We start from the raw sequence: 19,715 nt of genomic DNA, 5'->3' as shown, positions 1-19,715 counted from the left end.
GGTCAGTCGTGGCTCTGCTGTTTACCAGAAGGTTGAAGGGGAAGGTGTGGCAGTGGTGAGTTCAATGCACTGCAACCACATGAATGTAGCCAATCCAGGACTCCTGCTAGTGTGTTTGCACTGCACCAACCTCACTGCAGCCTCACTCCCTCACCCTCCTCATAAGCAGCAGCAATGCGACTGACTGGAGGTCAGGTGAGCACTGCTGTCCCACCATGTCATCCACTACGGGGCAATCCCATGGTCCCATTATGCTGGCAGCTGCCAATGTCACCAGAACATTAGCATAATGCAGTTGGGATCCTGGGCAGTCCCAGCAGCAAAGGTGGCAGCAAAATGGCACTTCTGCAAACAAGAGCTGATGCAGCAAACCTTACAAACACTTTCCCAGCTTCCATGGCAATTGTCAGGAATGAGCCAGCTCCTAGTGAAACTTTGCAGCCTGCTACAGAAGCGAGAGGCTTAGATTTGACTCAGGCTGAGCAAAGAACACAGCAGTCAGTGATGAATCCTCTGGACATTGGAATGCGGGTTGCCAAGGGAACAAATGAAAGTGGGCTGGAACATAGCCAAAGTTCTCAGGAAGCTCAAACAGCCGCAAACAGACACAGAAACAGTCTGTCAGAACAGGAAGAGGCTGCAGCTAATCCAATAAGTCTGAAGGGTCAGCGAATGGGAGGGCTGCTAGACAGGAATCAAAACAAGAGACATAAGGGGCAATGGTTCAATATATTCTGTAGAAACCGGAAGGAGACTTCAGAAGGGCCATCTTGAGTGATAATGCCAGTGGCTGCGTTAGAGCCGTCCGGAGCTATATGTTTGTTTTTGCAATAAATCCTCCTTTTTAATTAACTAAGCTTACTGTGTTATCAAGCTGGGAACCTGGACTCGTGACAGCAATGCTGTTGCCTCCCACCGGTCATACTGTCCTGTGCTGAAAACATTCCCATATGGATCCCTGATACTAGAGCTCCACTGGTGCAAGAGGTCAGTCAATATCCTATCCTTATTCAACCAGTCCGCATGGAGAATAGATTTGCAAGGCAAGTACTTCCTGTTGTCACCAATGAGGGTTAAAGGTACTTCAAATTGCCTGGGTTGTGCCCTTTGTGACCAAAACTGGAATTGTGGAATTTGTGTTTTTGAAATGCGTCCTTTGCAGGAAACAACAACAACATGCTACAAAATCCAAAATAGATAATTTAAAAGTTGGTAAATGGGTTGAATATTTTGTGTGATTGTCATCGATTTATTTGTAGCTATTCAACAGACTTGTAGCAAAGACACTGACCCCCAAATAAACACCAGGCTCAGGCAGGAGCAGAGCCAGCCCAACACAGTTTGCTGCCTGAAACAAAAGAGAAGATGGAGCAATGCAACAATATTATCCACCACAGCTGGAACAATGGGGCAGCTTATGAAGTGCAGAGCTGGCTAGCTAGCCCACTAGGGAAATAATAGGAACACTGTTGCCACATCACGGCCTCTGACACATGAGGCATTCTGCTTAATGTTCGCACTGGAGGGAGGAAGAGGCCACTTGGTTTTATTCTGAGGAAGGTGCTTTTCAAGGGCTGCGCAGAGCAGCATCATTCAAAAGAGGAGCCTGAAGTATCAGTCACTTCTTTCAGAATCAGGAGAATAATGAAGAAAGAAGGGGAGGCAGATGGGGAAATGCCAGTATGAAGATTTATGCAACTCTAAGGTGATTAAGTAGCAATTATGAAAGCTGACTTGCAAATATTAGCATAAAATGTCCTTCCTGAAGTACTTAAATGCCTAAATGCACAAATCTCTTTGTGCATTCCACATTGGCCACAATATGTACACACATCTCAAATCCCAAATGTAAAATGTGGTCCCACTGCTGGTTTATAAGGACTGTCAGTCAGCCATGTTTATCTATTGGTAAGCAGATCCCTGCTCCAGCCCATTTCATAAATAACTGGGAGTAGTCAGGTCGATTTCCTGCATGCCCTCTAAATGTCGGGAAAGCAAATCTGGACACCATATTAGTGACGACATCATTCTTGCACATCACAGCTTGGAAGACACAACCTTTCCTAGGCCTTAATGCCAATGTGGCTCCCTCCTTATTGCCCCATTGTGATCCTTCTGTTTTCATGGATTGCCTGTTTTCTCTTGGCTCCATGTATCCTTTGGAAGGACCTCTAAAGCCACAGCTTCCCACTTCAGATGTCATGGGAAATGGCAGTATAAGAAATGGATTGTTATTATTTTTGCTGAAGCTGGATGTACGAGGAGAGGACAGGAGGGGTGAAGAGGAAACAAGCTTGTTCCCAATGCAATACAGCAGGGTTTACTCTACTGAAATGGTTACATTTGGATTGGGCCTAGGACCGCCATAAATTCTTGCTGCTTTTGCCACAGGTTGTGCCACCCATGCAGCAAATATTCTGCTCCTATTTTGATGTCATTGCAATTGATGAGATGGATATTTCCTACAGAAAAGCAGGGGAAATCCCACTGTAACAACATCCAAGCACAGCCCTCTGTTCACCACCTGCCTATGCACACCTGTAAGATCAAGATGATAGGTGATGATTCTAACCACACTTATTTGGAAGCAAGTTCCATTGCAATCTCTGTACAATTCAATGCTGTTCAATGTGCCGGTTCCCGTAACCAAAGTCCTTGAAGTGGCAGGGTTACTGGAAAGGATTCACCTGGTTCGTCTCTTCAGGAAGATGAGGGGGAGAGCTAGTAGGTCTCTCTTCCTTCCCTCGCTGAGCATTCAACAAGGAACAAAAATGAGTGGGGATGGGGAGCCGCTTCTTCCTGCTGGGCTGTACTGTGGGGAGTTGCAGTCGAACTAATCGGATCCATTGCTTGTTCGACCTACTCACGATGTGGCACATCCCAAAGCAGAAAGTGTGAGATCTGGCAGAAGCAAGCCTGTTTGGAAGCTGGAATATGAATGGTCCAAGGATACTACCTTTCCCAGGGTTCAGACTTTCTCTGAAGAGATTGTGCATGTATGTGGGTGGGTGGGGGGCAAATGACTCTCTCCTTCCTCGCTATGTTCTGAGAACCCATGAGGGTGTCCATCTCTGTACCTTCTTGCATGTTCCTCAAGAGCATGGAGAGGGCTGTCTGATCCTCCTACAGGTAAGCTATAGGTGCTTGCATAGGTGCCAATTCTAAAGGGCCCAGGTCCCTTCGGGGCCACCAATAAAATATTTGCCCCCTCCCAATGTCGAGGACAATCAGGAGCAGAGGTAGTCAAACAAGGAGCAAGTGTGGTGTGGCATGGCTTCCATGGCTCCTTCTCCTGCCACAAAGGGAGGGAAAAGCATCCACAGGCCAGTGGTAGGAGGAGGAGGAGGAAGCCAAGTGCCCGAGAAGAGGAGTCATCGGCCACTGAAGTTGTGCCCCCACAGTATTTGGTACTACCCCCTGACTCCTCCTAGCATCCCGACATCACATGCATCATCAGCACCCCTAATCTTCTGCTCAAATCGGTGCCTCTGGCGCATGGTTCATTCTGACTTATTCTAAGGAACCCAAATCCTAATGAATCTATTGCATGGCTTTCTGCGAGTTACAGTTCATAGCTCAAAAAACGGAGCGATCCATTGTCAATTAGAAAATTAATCCATATGGCTTTGCTGTTGATACATTAATACTGTCAAATCCCAGCGCCATATTGATCTGCATGCTTAATTATCTTTTGTAAACAGAGCATCCAGTACCGACTTTTGAGTAAAGGATTATTGGAAAAGGTGAGAGATTTGTTGATACATTCTGAAGTCTGGAGCTCAGGGGCGGTCTTTTAGACATATGTCAAGCTCAAGGGATAGCTGGTCCCTAAATGTCGGGTTAGCACAACCTTTGACTGAGCATGCTGAACACAACATCCGAGCCATGAACTGAAGCCGATTTGGTGTTTCTCAGCATCCCTGTTTGTATATTAGTCTGCTGAGTGGCACTTTGGCTTAGCTGGTCCCAGCTTATATTAAGACAGTTCTTAATTCTCAGTTTTATTATTCTTCTGTCATTGCTAGCTAAAGGGGACTAACATTCATTGGAATAATCAAAACAAAAATGCTGCTGAAAATGCTTTTTTAAAAAAACAACTGTATTTTGTGATCTGTTTACATTAATATTTAATTTAAAGTAGTTTGAAGATTAATGCCTGCAATTTTTTTCTTTTCTTTTCTTTTTTTAAGCTTTATTAACCAAAGATGCTAGAGGATAGCATTTTGCCCTTTGCACCGTAGAAAACCACGCCGAGGGGGGAAATGTGTTTGTGGCTGAAATCCTACAAAACCATCCCTTTCCCATCCTCCGCCCCTCTCCTCCTTGCTAAATAATAATAATAACAAAACACCAATCCATGGGGTACTAACAGGGCTCTGATTAAATATTCTGTGTCATAATTTATGCAAAAGCAAATCCCAACAGGAATCAGGAGCTCTGAAAAATCTGTTGTGAAATAATTATCCTGAATGACATTGTCGAAATGGTCCACAAGGATGTTGTCAATAATACATTACACAAAATCGGTTGGAAATAAACCTTGAAAATTACATGATATTCCTGGAACCTTGAAAGAATTATCTGTAAACAAATTTAATCAGTTTGATGTTATGCATCCCACTCAACCTCTTATTATCTGATCATCTAGGTTTTAGAACACTATGGGGAGTTGAATGACAATGAGCAGCATCTTGTGAGAGATGACTTGCCGATGCTTGTGTGTGCTGGTTACTGAGCTACCTGATCACCTTTCTGACCTACTTTTAATTTGCATTCCTGCCTTGTTGCTTGGATGCCTTTGGTGACACCCACTAATGGGGACATGGCTGTTTGTTTTACTCCCCTGACAAGAAGGTAGCTTGTTAGCCAAGGTGTGAACTTGCTCCTTTGCCTATGATTTGCAAAAGTGGTTACCTGATTTTGTCTGTTTGGCATTCTCTCTTTGTTTGCTTGCTTGAAACATGATGTGTCCCATGATTAGTGATAGATACTATTATGGGAATGAAATTTGGTATACATGGTCAGGACTAGGGCTGGGCAATATCTGTTTTTCAACACTGCAATATACTGACATATCACAATGTCTGAAATAAGGATAGAGCCGTGTAGAGGCATTGACTGGCTTTACAGTTTTTCCTGCATCATGATTTTTGCCAGCACCTGCTATGGTGATTTTCTGCCCCCTGCAGAGGAGAGCTAAGCCAGCAGAGTTAACAGGGGCTGCAGGAATCATGATTCACAATATATTGACAGGTCAAAAATTATGAAACTGATTATCACGATATGGAGTTCAGATCGGTTTTGGACGATATATTCCCCAGCCCTAGCCAGGACCCAGATTCTACATTTCAGATTTAAATACCAGCACAACTCACCCAGCTGTTTTCAAAGGCTGGAGCAAAGTAAAGATATTGTTATAGATCTTGGGGGGGTAACAGAGTTTGGGGGTGCAGGGGCACTTATAATATGGTTACCAAATGTCCCCATTTCCTGGGGACAGTCCCTGGATTTACAAATCAGTCCCTTATCATTTCCACTATCATTCTGACTGAAGTTGAAAAGTGTCCCTGGATTCATTGAAAAAAATCTGGTAACCTTAACTTATAACTGCTAGAGCAAGTGAGTGTTGGAAATTAATAAGTGGTAGAATTTGGATAATATTTGACGTATTGAAGGGAAGATGCCAGGCCAGGCATCTGAGGTAGAAATGGCTAAGAATGACAAAAGATTCTGGAAGCAAGTCTTTAACACATCAGTGAAAACCATCATGGCAACGAGATTCTTTGCCAGTGGACAGAATGGGGGGGGCGGTCCATGGTTACTGTGGATGGAGAAAGTTTAGGATTTCAGCTTCCAGGACTAGGAAAACAGGGGAGGGGGCAGGCTGCGCCCAAAGAAGGTGAAAGTGTTATGTTACACAAGGCTTGGGGGCGGGGGGGGAGGGTTGGGTGGTTGGGCAATGGTTCTTGGGAAGGAGAAAGGTGGAGCCAGAACTCCAGGCAGAGGCCATGCAAGGCAGAACCATATTGGTAGGCTGCAACAGACAAGAAGATTGTAATGCTCTGAACTCTCTCCAAAGTAGACCCAGGTGTAAATATGTGAATAATATGGGACAGTATGGAACAATATGGAATAGTATGGGATGCGGGTGGCACTGTGGTCTAAACCACTGAGCCTCTTGGGCTTGCCGATCAGAAGGTCGGCGGTTCGAATCTCCACAACGTGGTGAGCTCCCATTGCTCTGTCCCAGCTCCTGCCAACCTAGAAGTTCAAAAGCATGCCAGTGCAAGTAGGTAAATAGGTACCAGTGTGGCAGGAAGGTAAACGGCGTTTCCGTGCGCTCTGGTTTTCATCACGTCCCATTGCACCAGAAGTGGTTTAGTCCTGCTGGCCACATGACCCAGAAAGCTGTCTGTGGACTAACGCTGGCGTCCTCATCCTGAAAACAAGATAAGCGCCACAACCCCATAGTCACCTTTGACTGGAATTAACCATCCAGGGGTCCTTTGCCTTTTTTTACCTATGTGAACAATAAACCATTTCTCTTAAAGAAACCAGTCTCCGCTGTGCCTTGATTTCCCAATGGAAACATGACCAAGCAGGGTGCCAGCTCTACTCTAGGAAGCTCCCTGTGTGACTTAGAGCCCTGATTGTGACTTCACGTCGAGAACATCAGAAAGTAAAGGAGGCTCTCTACACCAGACCTTTGCCATCACATTCATGCCAGCTGTAAACTGAGTAAAACTCACATGCCAGAGGGGGTGGGGCTTGGCAGCACACTGCTGTTCACCCTCACATGTTTACTTACACATAAGTAAAAGGAAGACCCCAATAGGGCTTTTTGTGTATGGTGTTCCCTCTTGGGTTGCTTGCCAGGCCTCCTAAGATCCCAGGAATATTTTTGGAAGGTGGGCAAAGCAAAACATGTTTCGCTGTTTTTATTTTAACTACTTCTTTAGATGTTTATCTTGTGAACCACCCTGAGATCTTTCAAAGAAGGGCGATATATCAATCTAAATAAAATTTAAAATAATAAATAATTAAGGAGGGCACAGAGCGAGGAGGCAGGCTACTTTCTCAGAAAATTTAGAACAGCGCCTGTTTGCCTCATGTCTCAAGTTCTATAAATGCTAGAAACTGGCTCTTTTTAAAAGGAAAAAAGGAAAGCTGATGATTATGATTCCATACCCTCAGACATTTCTACAATGAAAGTAATTCCATTCCATAATGATAATAATAATAATTTTATTATTTATATCCTGCCCATCTGACTGGGTTGCCCCAGCCACTCTGAGTGGCTTCCAGCATATATAAAAACATAATAAAACTATACAGGGCTGCCTTCAGATTTCTTCTAAAGGTTGTATCTCCTTGGCTCGGGGGTCACATAACTCCATACCCTCCAACATTTCTCTGATGAAAATAGTGATGTCCTAAGGAAAAGTGGGACATCCCGGGATCAAATCAGAAACTGGGATGGCTTCTGTAGATCTGGGACTGTCCTTGGAAAATAGGGACACTTGGGGGGGGTCTGTGGTTCATGGGGGTGCAAGGAGGACTGCCTCCCCCATGGGTGCCCATTGGGCTGGGGAAACCCACTGAAATCCTGATACGTCAGGTCAGTCCTAAGTCTGGCTTTCAGTCCTTTCCGTCTTCAAATGTAAGCCCCCCCCCCCATGGCTGTTTCGTTCAGTAGCTTTGTGAGATGGGAAAGGAGTTGGGCATGCAATCATTTCTACATCAGCAGGCAGACTTGCTGTGCTAATCCTTTTCTGAATATAAACTGGGGAGTTCCGCTGCAAAAAAAATTGCATGCATCTTAATTTAGATTTGGGGGAAACGGTGACGACCTTTGGGGAAACAGTTTCGTTGATGGTAGGGGTGGGAAGGAATTTGGAATGGGAAGGAAAACTACATTATGCAAGCATTTGGGACCCATTCCTTGTGGGATGGGCAGATATCCTCTCATACCAGGATATCCATCAAGCGTGGGTGGCTTTTGGTAATGGGTATTTTCACCTTTAGGCCTGGGGACCGTGTGGTGACCTCCCTAACCAGCATGATGGTATGCCAATGGGATGGCAGCCATCATTTAGATGTTGGCCCTGATGACATGGGAGCTGTAGTTGCACGGTACTTGAACCAAAAAATTGGTTGCTAGGTTTCAAAGTGACTTTTTTTGTGAAATGCTACTTGTTCTAAGCCCTAGATAGGCACACCTGTGTAGCCTCAATGTGTGGGTGAGATGGTGGCATCAGGAGGAGGGTTTGAGATCTGGTTCCTTCTCTAAGGGCAACACTTGCTTTGAGTCACAAGCAGGAGAAGTTTCTTGTCTTCATGTCCTGCTTATGGGCTTCTGATGGATATCTGGTTGGTTGCTTTGAAAACAGGATGCTAGACCAGACAGACCTTTGATCAGATCCAACAGGTTGCATGACGAGTTCCCACCTCCCTCCAGCGGAAATAAAGACACATGACACAATTATCTAGGTTAATGGACTAACTGGCCACAACTTTATTGGCTACAGGTAATGAGCGGTATTGGCTTAGGCATTGGTCCTAATCGACTATCCAGCTTCAGCCTGTCTGCTCGAAGTCCGGGAAGGGTTAACCACCAGTAGGGGGAGTCCTGCTGATGCACATCAACTAGGAACTCCCCCCGGGGTCACTGCTCGGGGGCGTGCCTTAGGCCCTCACCTCCATAGGCTTCGGACAGAGCCACGCCCCCCGGAATCCTTTATCGGATTACCCTTCAATATGTGGGGGAGGTGATGGCGTTTCCTTCCCCCTCTTCCATCTACATAATAATACCCCTACCAATGCCTAACCGCCAATGCCAAGGAAGTTGTGATGCTACGAGGTAGGCGAAAATCCAAGTGGCTGGTGCCAATTTGACAAGTGGAAAAAATTCCTACCAGGCCCCTTAACAGCGACCAACCGAGGTCCATAGCAAGGTCAAAGGAAACCTTAAAGGGAGGGAGGGTGGGAAACCGGAGCAGGTGAAGCGGTCGAAAGAGGGAGATCCCCAGCCGCACCAGCGCTAAATAGGGCAGGCCACACACCCCAAGCCAGCCGATTCCCTCACGTGGAGGGGGCATGAAGCCCGCAACCCCACCTCCTCTCTAGCTCGGAAGTGGCTTTCCTTCTTATGGTCTTCTGTATTGAGACACAAGCCCCAGTGAGTCCCAAGGGATGCTTATAAGGCTACAGTGCAGACGCAAATCCTGTTTTAAATGCAGTTCCATTCCACTGAATAATCCTTATATCTTCCACGATTTCTATAGCGCAGTCTCCTACTTAATGTTACGGAGAAATACATCTTTCAGTTTTCTGGGATGCTTTTTCTTTTTCTAAGGACAAAATTGCAGTTATTTGCTAGGCCACTGCCTGGTTTTGTGGCTAAAAAGAGGTCTGCAAGGGGCGCCGGTATCAGATGAAGGACACTCATTATAAGGAAGGGCGACGCTGGGGCTAATTCCCATGTCATCTAGATAACGAAGGCAACTCGGCAGGCTCTGCCCTTTGCCTGCCGCATCTCCGTCCCCAAGACCATGCTAGATAAAGGCAATAAAGCAAGATAATAACCCAGGAACCTGTTTGCCAACCTGTGGTCACCTACAGATTTAAGAAGAGGGAGGATGAAAGCTGGGCTAACGTCCTCCTTTCTCACAAGACTTGAGAAGTACCTTTTGCCATTAACATCAGAGGATAATGAACAAATGCAGCAGGGACATTGGTTTCCTTTCTTTCTTTTCAACATCGTTTATTACCTTTATTGGCACACACCTCTCTAACATCTGCATACACGCTGATCCCACAAGCCCAAAGGTTAGAGAAAAAGAGTTGTGTCCACAAAACAGATTGCTGGTAGTCCTTGGGTCAGTCATGCAGTTGGGTGAATCAACCCCTTTCCAGGTGGCACCGGATGTTGGGAGTCTGGTAAATACATTGCAGAGATGTGCGGAAAGAAAGAGTCTGATAAGACTGCTGGTTGGAAGGATGATGAAAGCTTCTGGTGTATCCCTCATAGCTGGGGGAGAAAAGCCATTCCAAGTGTAGGTTTTGCCTGCTTCTTGGGAAAAAAGCAATGACAAACCTAGACAGCATCTTAAAAAGCAGAGACGTCACCATATTGTCAGGAAAGCATTGTTTAATGTCTGGATGAAATATAAAGACTTATTGGAAAATAAAACCCCAAGGTGGCTTTCACCTATGGAAGCAAAGGCCCTGAAAAAGCTTAACATGGAATCTAACTGGCCAAAATATTGGGAAATTTTGGAGCAGGAGGGAGACAAAGTGAAATTGCAGAGTTATGAGAAACTCAAGGATAAGGTGCGAGACTGGTTACATTATTTTCAAGTAAGAGAGGCCTACCATTTGGACAGGAAAATCGGTTTCCAGGTGGAAAAATCAAAGTTGGAAACAGAATTGTTAGAACCCAATGCTAATATATTGTCGAGAATGTATAATCTGCTGTTGAAATGGAACACTGAGGATGAAACGGTAAAATCTGCTATGATAAAATGGGCACAGGATGTTGGTCATAATATCATGTTTGTTGACTGGGAACAGTTGTGGACCACCGGTATGAAATTCACGGCATGTAATGCCTTAAGAGAGAATATTATGAAAATGATATATAGGTGGTACATGACCCCAGTCAAACTTGCAAAAATCTACCATTTGCCCGATAATAAATGTTGGAAATGTAAAGAAACTGAAGGGACATTCTTTCACCTTTGGTGGACGTGCCCAAGGATTAAGGCTTTCTGGGAGATGATATATAATGACTGAAAAAGGTGTTTAAGTATACCTTCTTGAAGAAACCAGAGGCCTTTCTCCTGGGTATGGTCGGCCAATTGGTGTCAAAGAAGGACAGAACCTTTTTTATGTACGCTACAGCAGCAGCAAGAGTACTTATTGCAAAGCATTGGAAGACGCAAGATCTACCCACCTTGGAAGAATGGCAGATGCAAGTAATAGACTATATGGAAATGGCTGAAATGACCGGCAGAATTCGAGATCAAGGAGAAGAGCAGGTGGAAGAGGACTGGAAGAAGTTTAAAGCCTACCTACAAAAACACTGTAAAATTTTTGAGTGTTGAGGACATTGAAAAGGAAATGAAGGGGTTCTAGTGACTAAGTTAAATAAGACTACAAAGGGAGGGACTAAGAATGAAAATGAATAAAAAATGATCTTGCTGAACTAATTATTACATAGAATACAAGATCAGGAGGCGGGTGGAAGTAAGGAAAATAAGGTTTTGAAGGGTAAAATTGGAAAGTGAGTTTTTTTATGCTAAAATTTCCTTTTTTTCCCTCTTTTTTTTGTCTATATTCCTTTTTTTTCTTTAGTAATGTTTGTGGACTTTTATGTTGGAATGGAAATTTGCTTTTTTGTTCTTTTTTTGTGTAAAACTTAATAAAATATTATTTTTTTTAAAAAAAGCAGAGACGTCATCTTGCCGACAAAGGTCCGTATACTTAAAGCTATGGTTTTCCCAGTAGTGATGTATGGAAGTGAGAGCTGGACCATAAAGAAGGCTGATCGCCAATTAGAGTTGATGCTTTTGAATTATGGTGCTGGGGAGGAGACTCTTGAGAGTCCCATGGACTGCAAGAAGATCAAACCTCTCCATTCTTAAGGAAATCAGTCCTGACTGCTCACTGGAAGGACAGATCCTGAAGCTGAGGCTGCAATACTTTGGCCACCTCATGAGAAGAGAAGACTCCCTGGAAAAGACCCTGATGCTGGAAAAGATTGAGGGCACAAGGAGAAGGGGATGACAGAGGACGAGATGGTTGGATAGTGTTTTCGAAGCTACCAGCATGAGTTTGACCAAACTGCGGGAGGCAGTGGAAGACAGGAGTGCCTGGCGTGCTCTGGTCCATGGGGTCACGAAGAGTCGGACACGACTAAATGACTAAACAACAACAACAACAAGCTGGAGCAAAGAAGCCAGCACAGTTGCATGGAAACTCACACTTGGACTAACTTGGAGGGGAAGCAGGAAGGAACAGAGAAAGAATAAGAGGGGGAAATAGGTTTGAACTTTCATAAAATCATAGAGTTGGAAGAGACCACAAGGGTCACCTCATCCCACCCCCTGCAATGCAGGAATCTCTTTGCCCAACATGGGGCTTGAACCCAAGATCCCTGAGATTAAGAGTCCATTGCCCTACTGACTGAGCCTCTTTTATCGCTGCTACCGCTCTTGGGGGAGCTGCTTCACTTCTGATCCCATTCATTTGTAGAGGAGGTTGACAAGGACACCCTGAGCCTTGACAATGCCTCAGTCCCTGTCACTGAGATCTTTCTGGGAGGGGTGCCTGACATGTCTCTCTTTTGCTCTGCGCTGGTGGCAGAAGGGAGGCTACACCTTGTAATCACCATACCCTATTTTTGAGCCTTTTCCTCTCGGCCTAATCTCACACTCACACAGCAGGAAGAACGGGAGGGGAAGTGGCTCCTTCCCAAGGAATGCAGCTCGGTTTCAAGTTGCTGATTTGGTTCTTTTCTTCTCCTTCTCAGAGTTCATGCTGAGGCTGTGCCGGTAGCACCCGCCGTAGCCGTTCGAGCTCGCTGGCCCAGTGGGACTAATTACTGCATTTACAGTAAAACATGCAAGGAAATGTATCTCCCTATCTCTGCATAGCCAAGATTACTGGAGGATAACCTACTACATTACACAGATTAATACTCCAGTGAGTAAATTAATCCTCAGAATTTCACTCACTCCTTGTGGCTTATAAATTTTAATTGGCTCTAAACTGCCACATGAATTTATGTGAATGTCTATTGATGCAGTGGAAGAGATCAGAAATTACTCTATCAGCCTTCGAACCTTCAGGATAAGAGAGCAGGCTACGCTGAGACCAATTTACAAACATATATTAAATGTCCATAAGGTGGGGATTCAAAACTTTTACATATTACATAAATCTCGGAATTAAGAGGAACAAAAGCACTGCAGAGAGGAAGACAAAGGCTGCAATTTAAATGGACATATTTGCTCATTGTAGCTATGCACCAGTGTCTCCCATCAGCACATCGCCACAACTGAGTCAGTGATCTCAATTACCTCTTGATTGCTTAGATGGCTTAAAAAAAAATTAAATCAATACAGGATAAGTTTACCAACAGATATTAGTCAGGATAGCTAAACAGAGTATCTCTGTTCAGAGGCAGCATCTGGATGAGCTGAGTGAAATTTAGGGATAGAGAACTCATGGTCCTCCAGAACTGGCCAATGTTAGGGGTGGGGGAGCCAACAGCATGTGAGGGGCCACCAGTTCCCCATTCCTAGTGCAGTTTATCTCTATCCAGTGGGGACAGGTAGCTCAGATGGCCAACGCAGAGCCACACTCTCCTTTCTCTCTGGGAGAAGGGAGTGTTGTCCCATACCCAAAGGCCTGGCCCTGGCACGGCTTGTCTCCCTGCAGGGCATCTGTCATGGGGCACCTGGTTGTGCCCTCTTGTGCCCTCGGAATCACATGCCCAGGGCCGCCACCCCCACAGCCTCAGGCATGCTATGCCAGTGCTCAGAGAATCTCAATATTCCAACAAAAGAAAGTTCTTAGACTTGACGTCAGGGAGAACTGTTTGGAAACCATTCGTTTCTGTTGAACATATAGGAGTCATGGTTCTCTGTACACTCCCCAAATCCATGGTTTCCTTTTCCTCTCTTCATCCTCATTCTACACCTGCTCATCCTATGGCCCACCAAGCCAAACACAGTCAACCAGCTTTCTATGGTGCCCTGTCAGGTGCTCGACAATCCCCTATTCTTGCAATTCCAGGCAGACAGCAAAACCAGCAGGTTTCACAAGACCCCTGGGGGCTGCCAAAGAGCATATGGCCAGAGAACCACATTCAGCTTGAAGGGTCAGGTGTTGTGAAAGCCCATTGGAAGAGGTGAAAGGCAATGGGCTGTTGTCACTGGATTTTGTGCCAAGATCTCCCTTGGAATCTATGGGGGAAGATTTCAGTTGCTACTCATCAGCTTGTTTGAGGTGTGGGTTTTTTTATTATTTTAAAAAACTGCTAAATTGGGGTGATTTTATGGGAAGGAGACAGTCAGCACGGGGAGAGGAAGAAGAAGCCTCTTGGATCTGAACAATGTAACTGCTTTGGACTTTGGAAGAGAAGGAAAAGAGTGATGATGTTGATGCTCATGTTTACTGGAATTGTGCAGACAACCAAGATTATTTGGTTCATTTCTAACTTTAAAAGCTGAGGGTCTTAATTAGTTAGATTAGAATGGCTCATTGACTCTGGTGAGCTTAAGATAGGCTATCAAGCAAACTGCTGGAGACCTTCAATTGCAAGAAAGGGGTCTTGCTTTTTCTTCTCTGTACACTTTCTCATCCACTATAGAAAGATCACCCAGTGCCATCTGTCGGGGCTTGCAACAGGTTCAGATGAAATGGCCAATGCCTTGTGCAGTCATATCATGAAGGATGCCAGCTGGAAGAATGAAGAAAGCATAGCATCATTTGGGCAAGACTAACCTTTGAACGAGACCTTTGGGATATTTGATCTCATCTCATGTTTAACTAGCCCCACTCCATCCTCAGCGGTCCCCCTTTTCTCAGTGAGTGTCTACCCCCATCACTGCCATGGTTTCTAGCTGCCAGGCCTACCATTGCTGCCTTTAGAGCACATTTGAAGCACACTCTTCCCTCAAACTGTAAAGGGTTGCTGGGAACTGTAATTCTGTGAGGGGTAAATTACAATGCCTGAAATTCATCGAAGGAGTTTGTGGTTCACCTCAGGTGTCAAAATGTCTTGGGCCGGCCCTGACTCTCACTGTCGCTGCTGGATGGATTGGTGGGAGTTAGGAGTCCCACAGCCTCTGGAGGGCTGCAACCCTACTCTAAGACATACACAAAAGGCCCTTGAACTTCAAGAGAAGTTTTAACTTTCTGTGGTTCACTGAGCATTACAAATATGTGTAATTGAGCCTTTGTTTCCTTGTGAGTAAAATAAAATAAAAATGCTTTGGGAAGTGGGGCTTTGAGTGTGAAAGTGTCAGGGGAGGTGGTGCCTTACCCTTTTCTCATACCAAAAGGGTTTCCCCAACTCAGTTAATCCAAGTACTTCTGTACTACAGACAAATGTTGTGGTCTTCAGGTTTTGCTGCCAGCTATGGAAGCTCCCAGTGCCTTGTTTGGCAGGCCTTGCATTTATTGTTTCCAAAGCAAGTAAGAACGTTTTTACTCTTTAGTCAGAGATATATAGTCTGAACTCTTAATGTCACCTTAATGTTATTTGTCTGGGCCTAAAGAGCTGAACTCTGAATTGATGGGGTTTTCATTTCCTCTTACTGAGATATAATTAATGCTTCCTGAAACCAGTCAGGCTCAGGATATTTTAATTCAATTGTAACTATGCAAGGCTCTCTACAATTAACTCCACGAAGCAAGACCAGCCAAGTGGGTGCATTACTGTTCCATTTTGAAGTAAAGGTGCAGAGTTACTATAAAAGAGGGAGCTGCACAGACAGAACAGGTGGTGCCAGTTGACCTAGGGAAGACATGCTTAAGAAAAGCTGGGAGCCTCATAACACCAGCTATCTTTACAGCTCTAGCAGTGATTAGAGATAAATGAATCTGCCAATTTTGGTTTCTCCTGGTTTCTCTTTTTTTTTCCCCCAACCGTAAACTCAATTTGCCACATTTCCACATCAGTTTGCTAGAAAAAGAAAGCTGTGATGAGAAAAATTGTCAGCATATTCTCATCCTAATACATGCCATTGTTTTCTTACTCCATGCATTTTTACCTAATATGTGCATGTTTGCAAGTGGTTTTCCCATATGTAATGCACTTCTGCATATTATTTTCACAAAGGTATGCATTTGATAAGTTTTTAAATGGTCTTCTTGCAGACTCTTCAAAGGTCAGGTTCATGTGCTTTCCCATACACCAGTCAGAAAAGTTGCGTGGGCAGTAAAATTTAGCTTTGTGATAAAAATTCCTAGCTTATTGGTATAGGCACTCAAGAATGGCTGGTGAGAGCCATGCGGCTGAGCTGGAGCAAGTAGCTCAGACCTGTTTACACGCTGAATTATAAGGTAAACTGAATACAACAATAGGCTTGATTACCTATATCCTCCCAAGGCGAGGAAAAGTGACAAAGCTAAGCCTGGTAGAACAGCTTACTCTATGGTGTTAACCCCTTCATGCATTAATTAGACTTACGTAGGTTATATGAGGCTGGTTGTCCCACAGGAAGAGCAAACGACTAGTGGCAAGAGGAAGAATGTAAGATCATAAGAATAGCCTTCTTGCTCTGGCCAATGACCCATCTAGTCTAGCATCCTGCTCTCATAGTGGCCAACCGGATGCCTGTGGGAAAGCAGGGAGCAGGAAGAAGTGGACCCACCCAGGTTTTGGGGTCCGCCAAGATCATTTTGCCCAAACACCTTCACAAAAGATCCTGAAACTAACACTGACTATACATAAGCAGACCAAAGGGAGCAGGAGTCCCACCCATCCATCTGGGGGGACGGAAGTACTCTGGGCTGCTTCTGTTTCCTGCTCGACTGGTTGACCAACTCCCAGTCTATCCCTGGTGGGAGAAGAAAGCTAACATTTTTACTGGGAGGGTTTCTGATTTTCTTCCATTTTTGTGACTTATGAGGCACACAGCCGTGCGATAGAAATCTCATCGCTTACCCTTATCTAAAGGATATCCTCTAATTTGATAGGAAAGTGCAGGAGTGTTTTGAAAAATAGATCTCAGCACAATTTACTGCAGATGCCCTTCAAGCCTCTGCCGGAGGAATCATTTATCAAATATGCGAGAACATGTCACAGCAAGGATTTCTGAGCCTTATCCTAAATTGCGCTTCATATATGGATTAATGAATGAAGTAATAAATCAGGAAAGATTGCTGGTAGCTCTTGGTTCACCGGCTCTTGTGGCTTCCTTTCGAAGCATCCTCTCCCGCAAGGCAGCGAGGCAGAGGGTGCTGGGAGTGAGAGGACTGAAATGTATCGGGTTTCCTCTTCGTACTGAAGATTGCCAGTCCTGTTGGCCCTTTCTCTTTGGCTGAAGATCAAGGTAACACTTGAGAAGCCGTGAGACTGGTCAGGAGCAGGGCCGGATTTAGGTTTGATGAGGCCCTAAGCTACTGAAGGTAATGGGCCCAGCTGTCCTTTGTCAACAACAAATTGTCACTGTTTTTTGTGTTGAATATATGCTATATGGTAATAGGTATCTAAAGCCATTTGCAACCAGTCCATGCAGAATGTAGGCACCCTATACAGTGCTACCTTGGGTTACATACGCTCCAGGTTACATATGCTTCAGGTTACAGACTCCGCTAACCCAGAAATAGTGCTTCAGGTTAAAAACTTTGCTTCAGGATGAGAACGGAAAATGTGCTCCAGCGCAGGAGGCCACATTAGCTAAAGTGGTGCTTCAGGTTAAGAACAGAGTCATGTTAAGTACGGACCTCTGGAACATTTACTTCTGATAGAAAACAGCCTTGACGCTTTCCCATACAAGTAAACGTGATCGCAACTTACCTTCACAAAATTGGGGAGGAGGACAGGTTCCCTTTGGCTATGGACCTGAAAAGCAGGCATCACACCGGAAGCATGAGGGAGAAGCAAGATGGACGGCTGACCCAGTGTTCGACTTCACAATTGTTATATTAATTTTGAAGATGGGGAGGAGTCAGAAGCATCCTAAGCAAAGTGGCTGCCTCAGGCAGCAATTTTCTCGGCACCAAAATCTATATATGCATAAAACCACAATCATCTTACCCTGCATCTAAGGTGTTCAGTGCAATTTCCTTTTTTATTTTTATTTTATTTTATTCTCACCATAAACCTATGTGGCAGGTTTGGTTGAGCGTAGGGATGAGGTGGGAATTCGACTCGGTTTGCATTGAAAGGCAAACCTGCCTAATTCACACTTCCCAAAAGGATATGAGAACCTAAAGGCAGGAGCAGGGACCGAGCAATGGGAGCTCAAAATTTGCACTTTTCTGAATGTTGCACTGCAGTTCTCTAGCTAAGTAATACATACAAAAATACATATGTGCTGCAGTGAAGTGTGCATAAAATATTGCTTATTGCACAGTATCATTGTTTTGCAAAAATGTTTGCGTTGGGCAGAATTGCACACGTGTATTAGGAGAAATTCACACTGAAAAAAGCTGAATTATTGGCATGATCTTTATCTTTTCTTTTCTTTTTTAAAGACTCTCAAGCTGATGTGGAAATGTGAAGGACTGAACTTCAGTGAGGAAAAACAAGGAACTGAAGAAAACCAAGACAGAGATTCACACATTCCTAGCTGCCTGAGGTAAACTTGATGGCTGAACAGAGATACATCATTTTTATTCACTACACCACACTTTCAAAGACAATACAGACTGACAGCTTATGGGAGGCTGCTCCAAAGGATAGGTGCCTGATTCCACTATCATACGGAACGGAACTGCTGATAAGATATCTGCTGGAGGCCCAGGAAAGCAGCCATGATCCAAGCCCCCAGCCAGTGGTTCTCAACCTGTGGGTCCCCAGATGTTGTTGGACTACAACTCCCATCATCCCTGAGCTCTTGCTAGCTAGGGATGATGGGAGTTGTAGTCCAACAACATCTGGGGACTCACAGGTTGAGAACCGCTGTGGGCCCTAGCCAAAACCAGGAGCCATACAAAGGAGTTTAGAAGCACTTGATCTCTCAAGACGTTAAAACCAAAGCTGCTAAATTACTTTGATTTACTCCTCTGTGTTTACGTGGCCCCTCTTTGTGTGCAGTAATTTAGCCCTTGGAAGGAAGCAAAGGCAATATTACAACCATAAAAAAAATACACTGGACTTGGTAGTTGTCTGGGACTATTCCTGAGTCTAAAAACCAATGCTTTTGTTTAAAGTTAGCTTTGCTGGTGCGGCATTGATCAAGCTGTCTAGAAATAGTAAGAACATGGAAGTCATGATGTTTTATTTATTAATTATTATTTTACCCTTCCCTTCCTCTCAAAAGAGCCCAGGGCAAAATATCATCATCATCCTCCTCATCATCATGTGGTTATTTTGAAGATGGAGAGCACTGTGGAGGCATTTCCAATAGTCAATATCAGGGGACCATATGCTGTTTCTATGGAAATTGCTTGTGAGCTGGCGGGCGGATCATTACCTAGCTGCTAGGGGTGTGCAAAATCCCACAACTCTGCCCTAAGCACCAGACAGGTTTTGTTTTCGTCTCTCTCTCTCTCTCTCTCTCTCTCTCTCTCTCTCTCTCTCTCATTTGCATCCCTTCTCTTTTATCCGCATGTAAACAGGAGCGCCGTGTTCTGACAGGTTGTCACCAGCCTCATCTTTATCCTGAGGGCTACTACTGTGAAGTACAACTGCTCCCGACAGTCCCTTTCATCTTGTCTACACAGAGTTAAGGAATAGGCTGAAAGATTTCACTGCGAGAAGCATGTAAAGCCCACTTTAGCATTAATGCAACAACCCTGGAAGAAGCCGAATGAGAAAGCCCCCAAGTGTGGCATCCGTCGCGGGAGCCTTAAGTTTGTCACAAAACAGGCTGCCTCCACACTTAATGTCGCAAGTCTCCAAAGGGCTTGGTTATCATATCAAGTGTTTGTTTTGTTCCCTCAGCTCGTCTGTGTTTGTTGTGAGGGAAGGAAAGGTGAAGAAGAAAACTCCTCGAGGAACGGCAGAGGAGCCAAATAAACATCCTTTTAAAGTA

General features: G+C 44.7%; 2 long non-coding RNA genes across 2 annotated transcripts; both read left to right on the top strand.

The window, feature by feature from the left end:
- The first annotated feature begins 3,061 nt into the window (after window positions 1-3,061).
- Window positions 3,062-4,501, top strand: LOC309342055. Its single transcript, XR_014156691.1, has 3 exons — window positions 3,062-3,129; window positions 3,702-3,743; window positions 4,191-4,501. It is a non-coding gene; the product is annotated as an uncharacterized lncRNA (long non-coding RNA).
- Window positions 4,502-6,705: 2,204 nt separating this feature from the next.
- On the top strand, window positions 6,706-19,715 carry LOC309342034. Its single transcript, XR_014156680.1, has 3 exons — window positions 6,706-6,908; window positions 18,214-18,317; window positions 19,300-19,715. It is a non-coding gene; the product is annotated as an uncharacterized lncRNA (long non-coding RNA).

Source organism: Podarcis erhardii (assembly GCF_964252035.2).
Source record: "Podarcis erhardii genome assembly, chromosome: 5".
In the NCBI taxonomy this organism is placed as follows: domain Eukaryota; kingdom Metazoa; phylum Chordata; class Lepidosauria; order Squamata; family Lacertidae; genus Podarcis; species Podarcis erhardii.
The sequence above is the reverse complement of the archived record's forward strand: the minus strand, read 5'-3'. Positions and strand labels throughout refer to the sequence as shown.